This window comes from Aquarana catesbeiana, linkage group LG12, assembly GCF_042186555.1.
Source record: "Aquarana catesbeiana isolate 2022-GZ linkage group LG12, ASM4218655v1, whole genome shotgun sequence".
NCBI classification, from domain to species: domain Eukaryota; kingdom Metazoa; phylum Chordata; class Amphibia; order Anura; family Ranidae; genus Aquarana; species Aquarana catesbeiana.
The window spans coordinates 182295008-182305344 of record NC_133335.1 but is presented as its reverse complement, the minus strand read 5'-3'; the positions used below and the strand labels follow the sequence as shown (position 1 = coordinate 182305344).

The 10337-nt window shown below is 45.0% G+C and overlaps 1 protein-coding gene across 1 annotated transcript in view; it reads left to right on the top strand.

Annotated features, from left to right (window-relative positions):
- The first annotated feature begins 334 nt into the window (after nt 1-334).
- Nucleotides 335-10337, top strand: part of PCIF1 (phosphorylated CTD interacting factor 1) — a 91266-nt gene continuing 81263 nt past the window's right edge. Inside the window, exon 1 of the mRNA XM_073606267.1 lies at nt 335-460. The gene's annotated coding sequence lies outside the window, so the exon portion shown is untranslated. The remainder of the gene's footprint in view (nt 461-10337) is intronic.

The following is a 10337-nucleotide window of genomic DNA, read 5'->3' as shown; positions in this document are numbered from 1 at the left end:
ACACACCTCGTTTGTTTCTAGTGTACTACCAGCTATGCCTTAAAACCACATAAAAAGAAAAAAACTGCCTGTAAATTGTCTCTGCTCATACCATTAGTGAATAGGGTCTAATAGATAATGTGCCAGGGGTTCTAACCCCTCACCTTTCCCCCCAAATAATAGAAAGACGTCTAGCTTTTCTCACTTGGAACCCTGACATGGTCTCTCTTATGGAATCCTCCTGCTCTGTCTGGAGTCACGCATGGACTCCGCTGTCATTCCCTCAGTGAGTTCTCCTTGGTCCCTTGCCACAACAAAGATGGCGGCACGAGTCCCCCGTGTGACTCTCCTGGCCAAGCATGCGCACTAAGGAGGGCCGGGGCTGGAATACAAGATGGCGGCCCCGGCGGGGAGGGAGAGGCGGAGGCGGGATAGCAGCGAACGGACAGGAGTCAGTGACGGAGATTGCCTCGGCCCCCAGGTGAGGCTCCCGGGGCGTCCCACGCTCTGACACCAGCACCGTCCGGCGCCGCAAACCCCCGAGCACCTGCAGAGCCCGGCCCGAGCGGCCGGCGCGCCCCCTACACCCCCGAAAAATCACCGCAAAGCTCCCTCCCCCCTCCGAGCCGCCAGCGCAGCCCTCAGCGCCATCTTGGAACCGCCCGGGGAGCGCGCTCAATGTGGCGCGAGCACGATCAGAAAAAGGCGGCTGGCTGCCTGAGCGCGCCAAAATGTGAGGGAAGCGGAGAATAATCCCAATTACAATAAAAGACGAATCAACAAAATATGTCCAGCTTGGGGCGGCGTGTGCGGCTTCACAGGCGGCCATGGCTGTCTGTGCTTTGGTTTTGTGGAGCGATGGGGGTGCGCTTACTTACACCATAGACCCGGTCGGGCACCTATAGAGCGCCATGGCCGCCTGTTTACATCTCTGTGATCACCTCACGGTTTAGGCGGGAAGACGGGGCGCCGTGAGGCGATCACTGAGATGCTCCTGCTGGTGGTGGCCACCGCGTTTGTCGATATACGCAGCATTGTGTGCATGGAGGAGTGGTCTGTGCCTGTATGGCTGGAGCCCCATTTATTATTATGAATATGTGCCCGACCGTCATGGAGCCCGCCTAATTACAAATTCTCTCACACATCTCAGTCACCGTCCTGTCCTTATACTTCATCACTATGAATTACTCTCCACACACCTCCATCCCTTCCTCCTACTATGGATTACACTCAGTTGCATCATTTGAAATCAGAGGCAGAGCCACTGAATCGGGCTGCTGATCAGTAAAACATTTGCATGTATAGTGTAGACCACAAACCTCTCCAAATAATAAAAATGGAAATAGTCTATGCATTATTAATGAATAAGCCTGTCATATGATAATTCTTATGTCATACAAGGTCACATCACGTACAAAGTTATATCATTGTTTCTGACTGTCACTCATTTCGAGATATGGTTCCTCATTTCTTTCTCAGACTTCCCACTATAGAGCGTCTGTCCCTCATTTGGAGAGACTGTCTCTCGCTTTTCCTCAGATGTCCTGCATTTTATGAGAGACTGTCCCTCGTGCCTTTCTCAGATGGCCCTCATTTGGAGAGACTCCCTAATTTCTTCTCAAAAGTCCTTCATTTGGAGAGACTGTCGTTATTTTTCCGATCTTCATTTGGAGAGGCTTTCCCTTGTTTCACCTCAGATGTCCCTCATTTGGCAAAACATCCCTCATTGCACCTCAGATGTACCTTATTACTCCTCCATGTCTTTTGTTCCTCCATGTCCCTCATATGGAGAAGACTGTACCTTGTTTCTCCTCACATGTCCCTCATTTGGTGAGACATGTCCCTAATTCCTCCTCAGATGGCTCTTGTGTCCCACATTACTCATCAAATGTCCTTCATTTGGAGAGACTGTCCCTTGTTTCACTTCAGTTGTCCCTTATTTAGAGATAAGTAGATATTCGCCAGCACATCAAGGATCATCAATTTGGTCTAAACGGTTTTTATTCAAGAAAGATCACATCACAAAATGGTGTAGTGCAATGTTTTGGAGCCACGCATAATCCCTTTGTCAGACATGTGATTATTTAGAAAAACTGTACCTTTGTTCCTCCTCACATGTCCCTCATTTGGAGAGACTGTCCCTTGTGCCTCAAATGTCCCTTGTGTCCCACATTACTCTTCAGATGTCCTTCATTTGGAGAGACAGTCCCTTGTTCCTCCTCGCATGTCCCTCATTTGGAGAGACTGTGCCTCATTCAGATGTCCCCTTGTCCCTCATTCCTTCTCAGCTGTCCCTTATTGGTAGAGACTGTCCCTCATTCCTCCTCAGATGTCCCTCATTCTTCTTTAGATATCTCTTGTGTTCCCCATTCTTCCTCCAGATGTCCCTCATTTGGAGCGACTCTCCCCCCCCCTTTTTTTTTTTTTTTTTTTTTTTCACAGATGTGCCTCATTTGGAGGGTCCCTTCATTGTTTTACCTCAGATGTCCCTCATTTGGAGAGGCTGTCCTTCGTTCCTCCTTAGATGTCCCTCAGTCTTCTTTAGACGTGTCTCTTGTTCCCCATTCTTCCTCGCATGTCCCTCATTTGGAGAGACTTTTTTTGTTCTACCTCAGATGTCCCCCATTTGGAGAAACTGTCCCTCATTCCTCCTTAGATGTCCTTTATTTGGAAAGACTGTCTCTTGTTTCTCCTCAGATGTCCCTCATTTGGAGAGACATAACCTTCATTCCTCCTCAGACGTCCCTCATTTTTAGTCTTCCTTTATTCCTCCTCACATAGGTTGAAAAAAGACACAAGTCCATTTAGTTCCATTAAAAAAAAAAATACCGAATACCGCGGTAAAACAGCGCTAAAAATAGCGCTGTTTTACCGCCGACGCCCCCTACCGCCCCAGTGTGAAAGGGGCCTTAGGAAAGAATCCAGACCTTTTTTAACCACTTCCTGTCCGGCCTATAGCAGAATGACAGCTAGAAAGTGGTTTGGTTATCCTGACTGGGCGTCATATGACATCCAGCAGGATAAGCCACAATCGTATGCTCGCGGGGGCATGCAGCGATTGATGGTGTGTCAGTCTGACACACCGCATCTCCGCTCTAGGTAAAGAGCCTCTGATGGAGTGTAACTAGGAAAAGCTGTGTATTGGCTTTTCCTCTAGTCGCGCTGACAGACGTGAGTAGAGGAGAGTCAACCGGCTGCTCTCCGGATGGGAGGGGGTCTGCACTGATTATCAGTGCAGCTGACCCCCCCCCCCCCCCGAGGATGCCCACCCAGGACCACAATGGATGCCCACCCAGGACCACCAGGTAAGCCCACCAGGGATGGCAATCATTGCCCATTAGGGATGGTGATGCCTGCCAGCGCCTCTGATCAGTGCCGCCTATACATGCCCTCCAGTGCCACCTATGAGTGCCCATCAGTGCTACTTATCACTGCCGCCTATCAGTGCTGCATATAAGTGCCACCTCATCAGTGTCAATCAGTACTGCCTCATCAGTGCCCATCAGTGAAGGAGAAAACGTACTTATTTACAAAGTTTTGTAACAGAAACGAAGACAAACTTTTTTTTTTTCAAAATTTTCATTCTTTTTTTATTTGTAACGCAAAAAATGAAAACCCCAGAGGTGATCAAATGCCACCAAAAGAAAGCTCTATTTGTGTGAAAAAAAAAGGATAAAAAGTTTGTTTTGGTACAGCGTCACATGACCACACAATTGTCATTCAAAATGTGAGACCGCTGAAAGATGAAAATTGGTCTGGGCAGGTGTTTAAGTGCCCTGTATTGAAGTGTTTAATGCAATCTACTGAGCTTTCACCAACCACCTCTGGAGGGAGTCTATTCCACATTTTCACAGCTCTTACTGTGAAGAAACCTTTGTGTATTTGGAGATTAAATCTTTTTTCCTCTAGATGTAAAGATTGTCCCCTTGTCCTCTGTGATAACCTTAAAGTGAATAACGCAACACCAAGTTCACTATATATGGACCACTTATGTATTTGTACATATTGATCATATACCCCCTTAATCTCCTCTTAAGAGGGAATAGATTCAGTTCCTCTAATCTTTCCTCATAGCTGAGCTCCTCCATGCCTTCTATCAGTTTGGTAGCCCATCTCTGCTTATTCTCCAGTTCACCGATATCCTTTTTGAGAACTGGTGCCCAAAACTGAACTTAATTTTCCAGATGAGGTCTTAATAATGATTTCTACAGGGGCAAAATCATATCTCTCTCTGGAGCCCATACCTCTCTTAATACAAGAAAGGACTTTGCTCGATTTGGAAACCGCAGCTTGGCATTGCATGTTATTATTGAGCTTATGATCTATCAAAACCCCCAGATCATTCTCCACCATTGATTCCCCCAGTTGTACCCCCCCCCCCATTATGTATGATGCATGCATATTCTTCACCCCCAAGTGCATAACTTTACATTTATCAACATAAAACCTAATTTGCCAATTAGTTGCCCAATTAGACAGCTCATTGAGGTCGGCTTGTAAGTTGGAGACATCCTCCAATTCTTGTGGGTGGATACCATCTGGTCCAGGTGTTTTATCCACCTTTATTTTGTCTAAATATTTCTGGACCATATCACTTTTGAGCCATTGTGGATCATTTGGGGTTGTATCACTACCACCCCCATTAGGGACATGAGCTCCCCCATGCTTCTTTGTATACACAGAGCTGAAGAAAGTCTTTTATAAACTTGCCCTCTCTGTGTCCCTAGTCACCCACTCTAGATTATTTTGTGAAGGGCCTACATGCTCAGACCTGACCTTTTACTATTAATATAATTGAAGAATTTTTTGGGGTTTGTCCTACTATCTCTTGCAATCTGTCGTTCGTTTGGAACTTTTGCGTCCTTGATTTCCTTTTTACATATTCTGTTATATTCTTTGTAACATTTAAACAATAATAGCGTTCCTTCATTTTTATATTTTTTTTTAAGCTCTCTTTTTATTATTTATAGCCATTTTAACTTTGGTCGTAAGCCACGTAGGTTTTATTTTTAGTCTTTTAAAGGTAGTGCCCATGGGAATATACTTTGCAGTGAGTTTACATATAGTCACTTTGAAGAGTTCCCATTTCTGTTCTGTGTCCATTGTTGCCAATATTCCCTCACAGTCTAAGTCCTGGAGAGCAGCCCTAATCCTTGGAAAATTTCCTCACTTAAAGTTATTATGTTTTTATCTTACTTGTATGTTTTTGTTGCTTACAGCTAACATTAAATGAGATCATGTTATGGTCACTGTTACCCAGCTGTTCTTTTATATGAATATTGGTAATAAGCTCTGCATGGTTTGAGATTACCAGGTCCAGCAGATCGTCATTCCTAGTCGGGACCTCAATAAACTGGACCGTAAATTTGTCTTGTAATAGGTTGATAAATTTACTCCAGTCAATTTCCGGGTAGTTAAAATCCCCCATTATTATCACTATCCCAGCCCTTGCAGCTCTTTCCATCTGTGCAAGGAGCTTAGTCTCCACCTCCTCACTAACACTGGGAGGTCTATAACAAACTCCAATGATAACCTTTGTAGTATGCACACCCATGTACAGTTCCACCCATAATGCTTCAGACTCATCACACTCTCCATCAGCTAGGTCCTCTTTCACACTGTCTTTGAGGTTACTTCTCATATAGAGACAGGCACTACCCCCCTCCATTTTACCCTGTCTTTTTGAAAGAGCATAGCCAGGAATATTAATAGCCCAGTCATGAGAAGAATGAAGCCAAGATTCAGCAATATCAATTAGATCATAGTTCTCGTGCACCAGAGCTTCCAACTCGCCTATTTTGCTTTGCTTCTGACATTGGTGAACAAACACTTTAATTAATTGTCAGATTTCTAAACATATGTTGCATATTTCTTTTGTTTTAGTACAAATAGTACCATTTCTAATAGTTGATTGCAACATAGGAACCTTCATATCATCTGCATAGTTGCCAACATTGTAAAAAAAATTTTAGGGACACTTTTTTGTCTGTAGGCGGAGTCACATTATAATTAGGGGGCGGGTCATGCATTAGTAGGCGTGGCATAGGAAAAAACAAAGATGCGGCCCGCACCGAAAAATGGGCGTGCTTTACATGAAATAGTGGGCGTGGCTTAAATGGGCGTGGCTCGAAGGGGATGTAGTTAGAGTCTGAGATGAACGAGGGATGGAGGGAGAAAGAAAGGGATGGAGGGACAGCAGGCTCAGATCATACACCACAATTGAAATTACTTCAAGCACCTGGTGTTAAAGCTTCAATCATCCCAGCAACATGGTTGTTATTGTGTCAGGATGATTTGAAGCGCATTATTATTATTATTATTATTATTATTATTATTATTATTATTATTACATTGTATTATAAACTTAAATAGTTCAACTCACCATAATGCAGAATCAGTGGGAGCCCCGAGTGTGTCACTTGTCATGTCGCTTGCCACCAGATCAGGTGTCCCCAGTAGAGTCCATGCTTACATTTCAGGTGTCCCCAGCGGAGTGCTTCCTTACATCTCAGGTCGGTCAGTATGCAGTGTTGCAGTGTAGGGGTCCCTCTATGACAGGGGGTAGGTCAGTGTGGAGTGTAGGGGTCCCTCTATGACAGGGGGTAGGTCAGTGTGGAGTGTAGAGGTCTCTCTGACGGGGTAGGTCAGTGTGGAGTGTAGAGGTCTCTCTATGACGGGGTTGGTCAGTGTGGAGTGTAGGGGTCCCTCTATGACAGAGGGTAGGTCAGTGTAGAGGTCTCTCTATGACGGGGTAGGTCAGTGTGGAGTGTAGGGGTCCCTCTATGACAGAGGGTAGGTCAGTGTAGCGGTCCCTGGCAGTGGGGGGCGTAGTACACACATGCAGTGTGATGAGGTGGGCCCCCCATTCATTCTCCCGGTGCAGTGTTGCTCGCAGTCTGGGCACACATGTCCGGTATACGATGTGCTGTACAATGCTGAGCCCGGGGCACATCCATGTCTATGCAGGGAGCCTCCAGCATACTGCCCGTCTCCTTCCCATACATCGGCCCAGGGTGAGCGCGGCCTCTACTCACCCTTCACAGGTCCGGGCACCGAGCCCACACACTGTACCCGGCACCGGGAATCGGCCTGATTAGTAAGCCGGGACCGGGAGACACTAAGATGGTGGACAGAGACTGAGAGGGAGGAGGCCCGACACAGGCGGAGCCTGGACCTAGTACAACACTGCTCCAATCACCGGGGGGCGGCGCCGCAGCTCCATTTCCACTGTAGCCTTGTTTCTAACCCGTCTGGTCTTCTGGAAAATGGCGGCCGACGGAGACACTATCTCCGCCGGCGGCAAAAAAAAATCGGGAGAAAAGGGATTTCCTGGGAAACACTAAAATCGGGAAAAGGGTCTAAATCCCGGGTATGTCCTGGGAAATTTGGGACTATTGGCAACTATGCATCTGCCATAGCCCTCCCCTATCTTTCCTGATTCCACCCACCAATAGGGGCTGACCCCTGTCTGCCCCATTATAATCTAATTCACCCTCCCCCCACAATCCTAGTTTAAATGCTCTTCCAGCCTTCCCATAAACCTCTCCCCCAGCACAGTAGACCCCCTTCCATTCAGATGCAAACCATCTGTACATATAGGTTGCACCCCAATGAAAAGTCAGCCCAGTGCTCTAAAAACCCAAATCCCTCCTCCTTACACCAGGTCTTTAGCCATGCATTCAGCTCTCTAATCACCCCCTGCCTTTCCTGTGTTTCGCATGGCACAGGCAATATTTCAGAGTATATCACCTTGGCGGTCCTTTCCTTCAACTTGCAGCCTAGTTCTTTAAATTGGTCTCACATCTCTCTCATGTCCCTCATTCATCTTCAGATGCCCCTAAATTGGAGAGACTGTCCCTGATTCTTCCTTAGATGTCTCTTGTGTTCCCCACTCTTTCTCAGATGTCCCTCGTTTGGAAAGACTCCCTTGTTCCATCTCAGATATCCCCCATTTGGAGAGACTATCCCTCATTCCTCCTCAGATGTCCCTCGTTTGGAGAGATTGTTCCTCATTGCGCCTCAGATGTCCCTCTTATAGCAATGGTTTAGAAATCTGTTTGAATAAATGTACTAATTAACTGAAGAATTATTTATTTATATTGCATTAAACTTTATATCTGTACGTCTGGTTATTGCACTGGTTATTTGTAAATTCTAATTTTGAAGTAGAGGTGAGAAATGCCCAGTGGGTTTCAGGCTGGATTTATATTACCTTCCATTGCATTTAGGATAGGTTTACACTTGAGCGCTCCAGTTAGCGCAGAGGGCAGAAGACTGACAGTCCAGGGCTTTCTGCTGATGGAGCACGGAGAACCGAGCAATTAGCAGTCTTTGATTGCTCAGTTCTCAGTCTTAGAGCCGGCGGGGGACAGATGCAGCATCGGACTGATGCTGCATCCACCTAGGTAAGTATTATTTAAAAAAAAAAAATTTCCAATACTTCGCTTACAAACATTATGGGTATCATTTGTGACTGTTGCGTAATACTAAGGCATTCACACTCATTGCTTGAAATATACCTCATTGTGTGAATATAAAAATATTCAATGCTGGAGGTGTCTCTCATCTCAGAAAGTTTGTCACCATACGTCTGTCTTGAACGGATAGGCTGGAAGACGGGTGTCAGCAGACACATCTCCGCTGACACCTGTCTGCCCATAGGAGTCAATGGGTGACCCGCTCAAATCCGCTTTAAAAACGGACAGGCGGATCCAAGTGGGCTTATCGTGTAAAAGGGGCCTTACTTTAATTTGCACTCTGTTGCATAATTTGAAAAGAGAAGGTGAGCCATTAAATTAGGTTTCTAACCAGTAAATATTTGAATGCATGGTATGAGGGTTTTTAGCAAACTTTAGATCACAAACATTGGACATATCTGAAGCATTATTGAACAATCATGTGATATGTTAATTCTTATACAATACAAGGTCATATCCCATGCCAAGTATTATCATTGCTTCCAACCATCTCTCATTTGGAGAGTCCCTAGTATCTCCTCAGATGTCCCTCATTTATCTCTGGTGTAGAGATCTGTATGAATAAACCTACAAAAAAAATATAATATTGAACTATGTTTTAAGCTCACCATGCATGTTACAATCTGGTTGTACAATCTCCTTTAGGCTGGGTTCACATATGAGCATGCAGCGGCTCACAGCAGAGTCCAGTGTGTCCTCGTTCGTCGTTTCAGGTCCGATTTCAGCCTGAAATTTTGGCTGAATTCGGACCTGAAACGGACCAAAGACGCACAGGGCTCCTGTGCAAATCGCACCGAAACCGTTGTGGAGATATGTGAACCGGATCCATAGACGGTCACAATCTCCTGCTGTGCGAATTGGATGTGAAGAAACCTCCGCATCCAATTCGCACTAGTGTGAACCCAGCCTTAGATCTGCCAAGAAATATGTAGTGCAAGGTCCTGCCTGATTGGATACAAGTTGATAGGTTAGGTAGGCCCTAATAGTACATAGTTTTGATAGATCTGAAGTTGTTTGTGCAGAAATTGTACGGTCAGATTTAGAGCTGCACGATTCTGGCTGAAATGAAAATCACAATTTTTTTTGCTTAGAAGATAGATCACGATTTTTGTGGCATCACATCAACATCATCTTTCACATTAAAACAAAAAAAATTGTGTTTTTTTTTTTGTGTTTTTTTTTAATTCAATGAAGTGTATTTTTTTCCCAAAAAATTCACATAAAATATTGCAGCAATTGACATTTTATTCCCTAGGGTCTCTGCTAAAATATATATAATGTTTGGGGGTTCCAAGTAATTTTCTAGCAAAAAATATTGATTTTAACTTAAGAAACAAGTGTCAGAAAATGATTTAGACTTAAAGTGGTTAAACTTCCTGCATTTACACTTGGCAGACTGCTCAGATGTTTTCTTTTGACAGCTGAGTGAGCAGATAAGTCTCTCCACTTGTTATATGAAAGAATCAGCAAACTCTGCAATAGAGATAGTCAGGGGGGTTGAATCGAGATCACGTTTTTTTAACGATTAATTGTGCAGCTCTAGTCAGATTGTAATGTGTATGGCAAACCTTAAAGTGGAAGTCCATGCTAAAACTAGAATCCCTGCATCTATAGACACCCACGATCTAACACTAACCTATCTAGCCCTTTAATGAAAAAATTAGTATACATACCTTTTCTGAACCTAATCCGACTCGATCTCCAGCAGTGGAAGCTCTGCAGAGGACATAGCCGACAACGGCTTTGAAATGAATGGGAAGTGATGTCACCCATAGAGTTACTATGAGGCTTCTGTTGTCAGACGTGTCCTCTGCACCCTCCTCCACAAAGAAGCCACGGCTGACAGCTCAGCGTGGGATCGGGTCGGATCAGCTTCAGAAA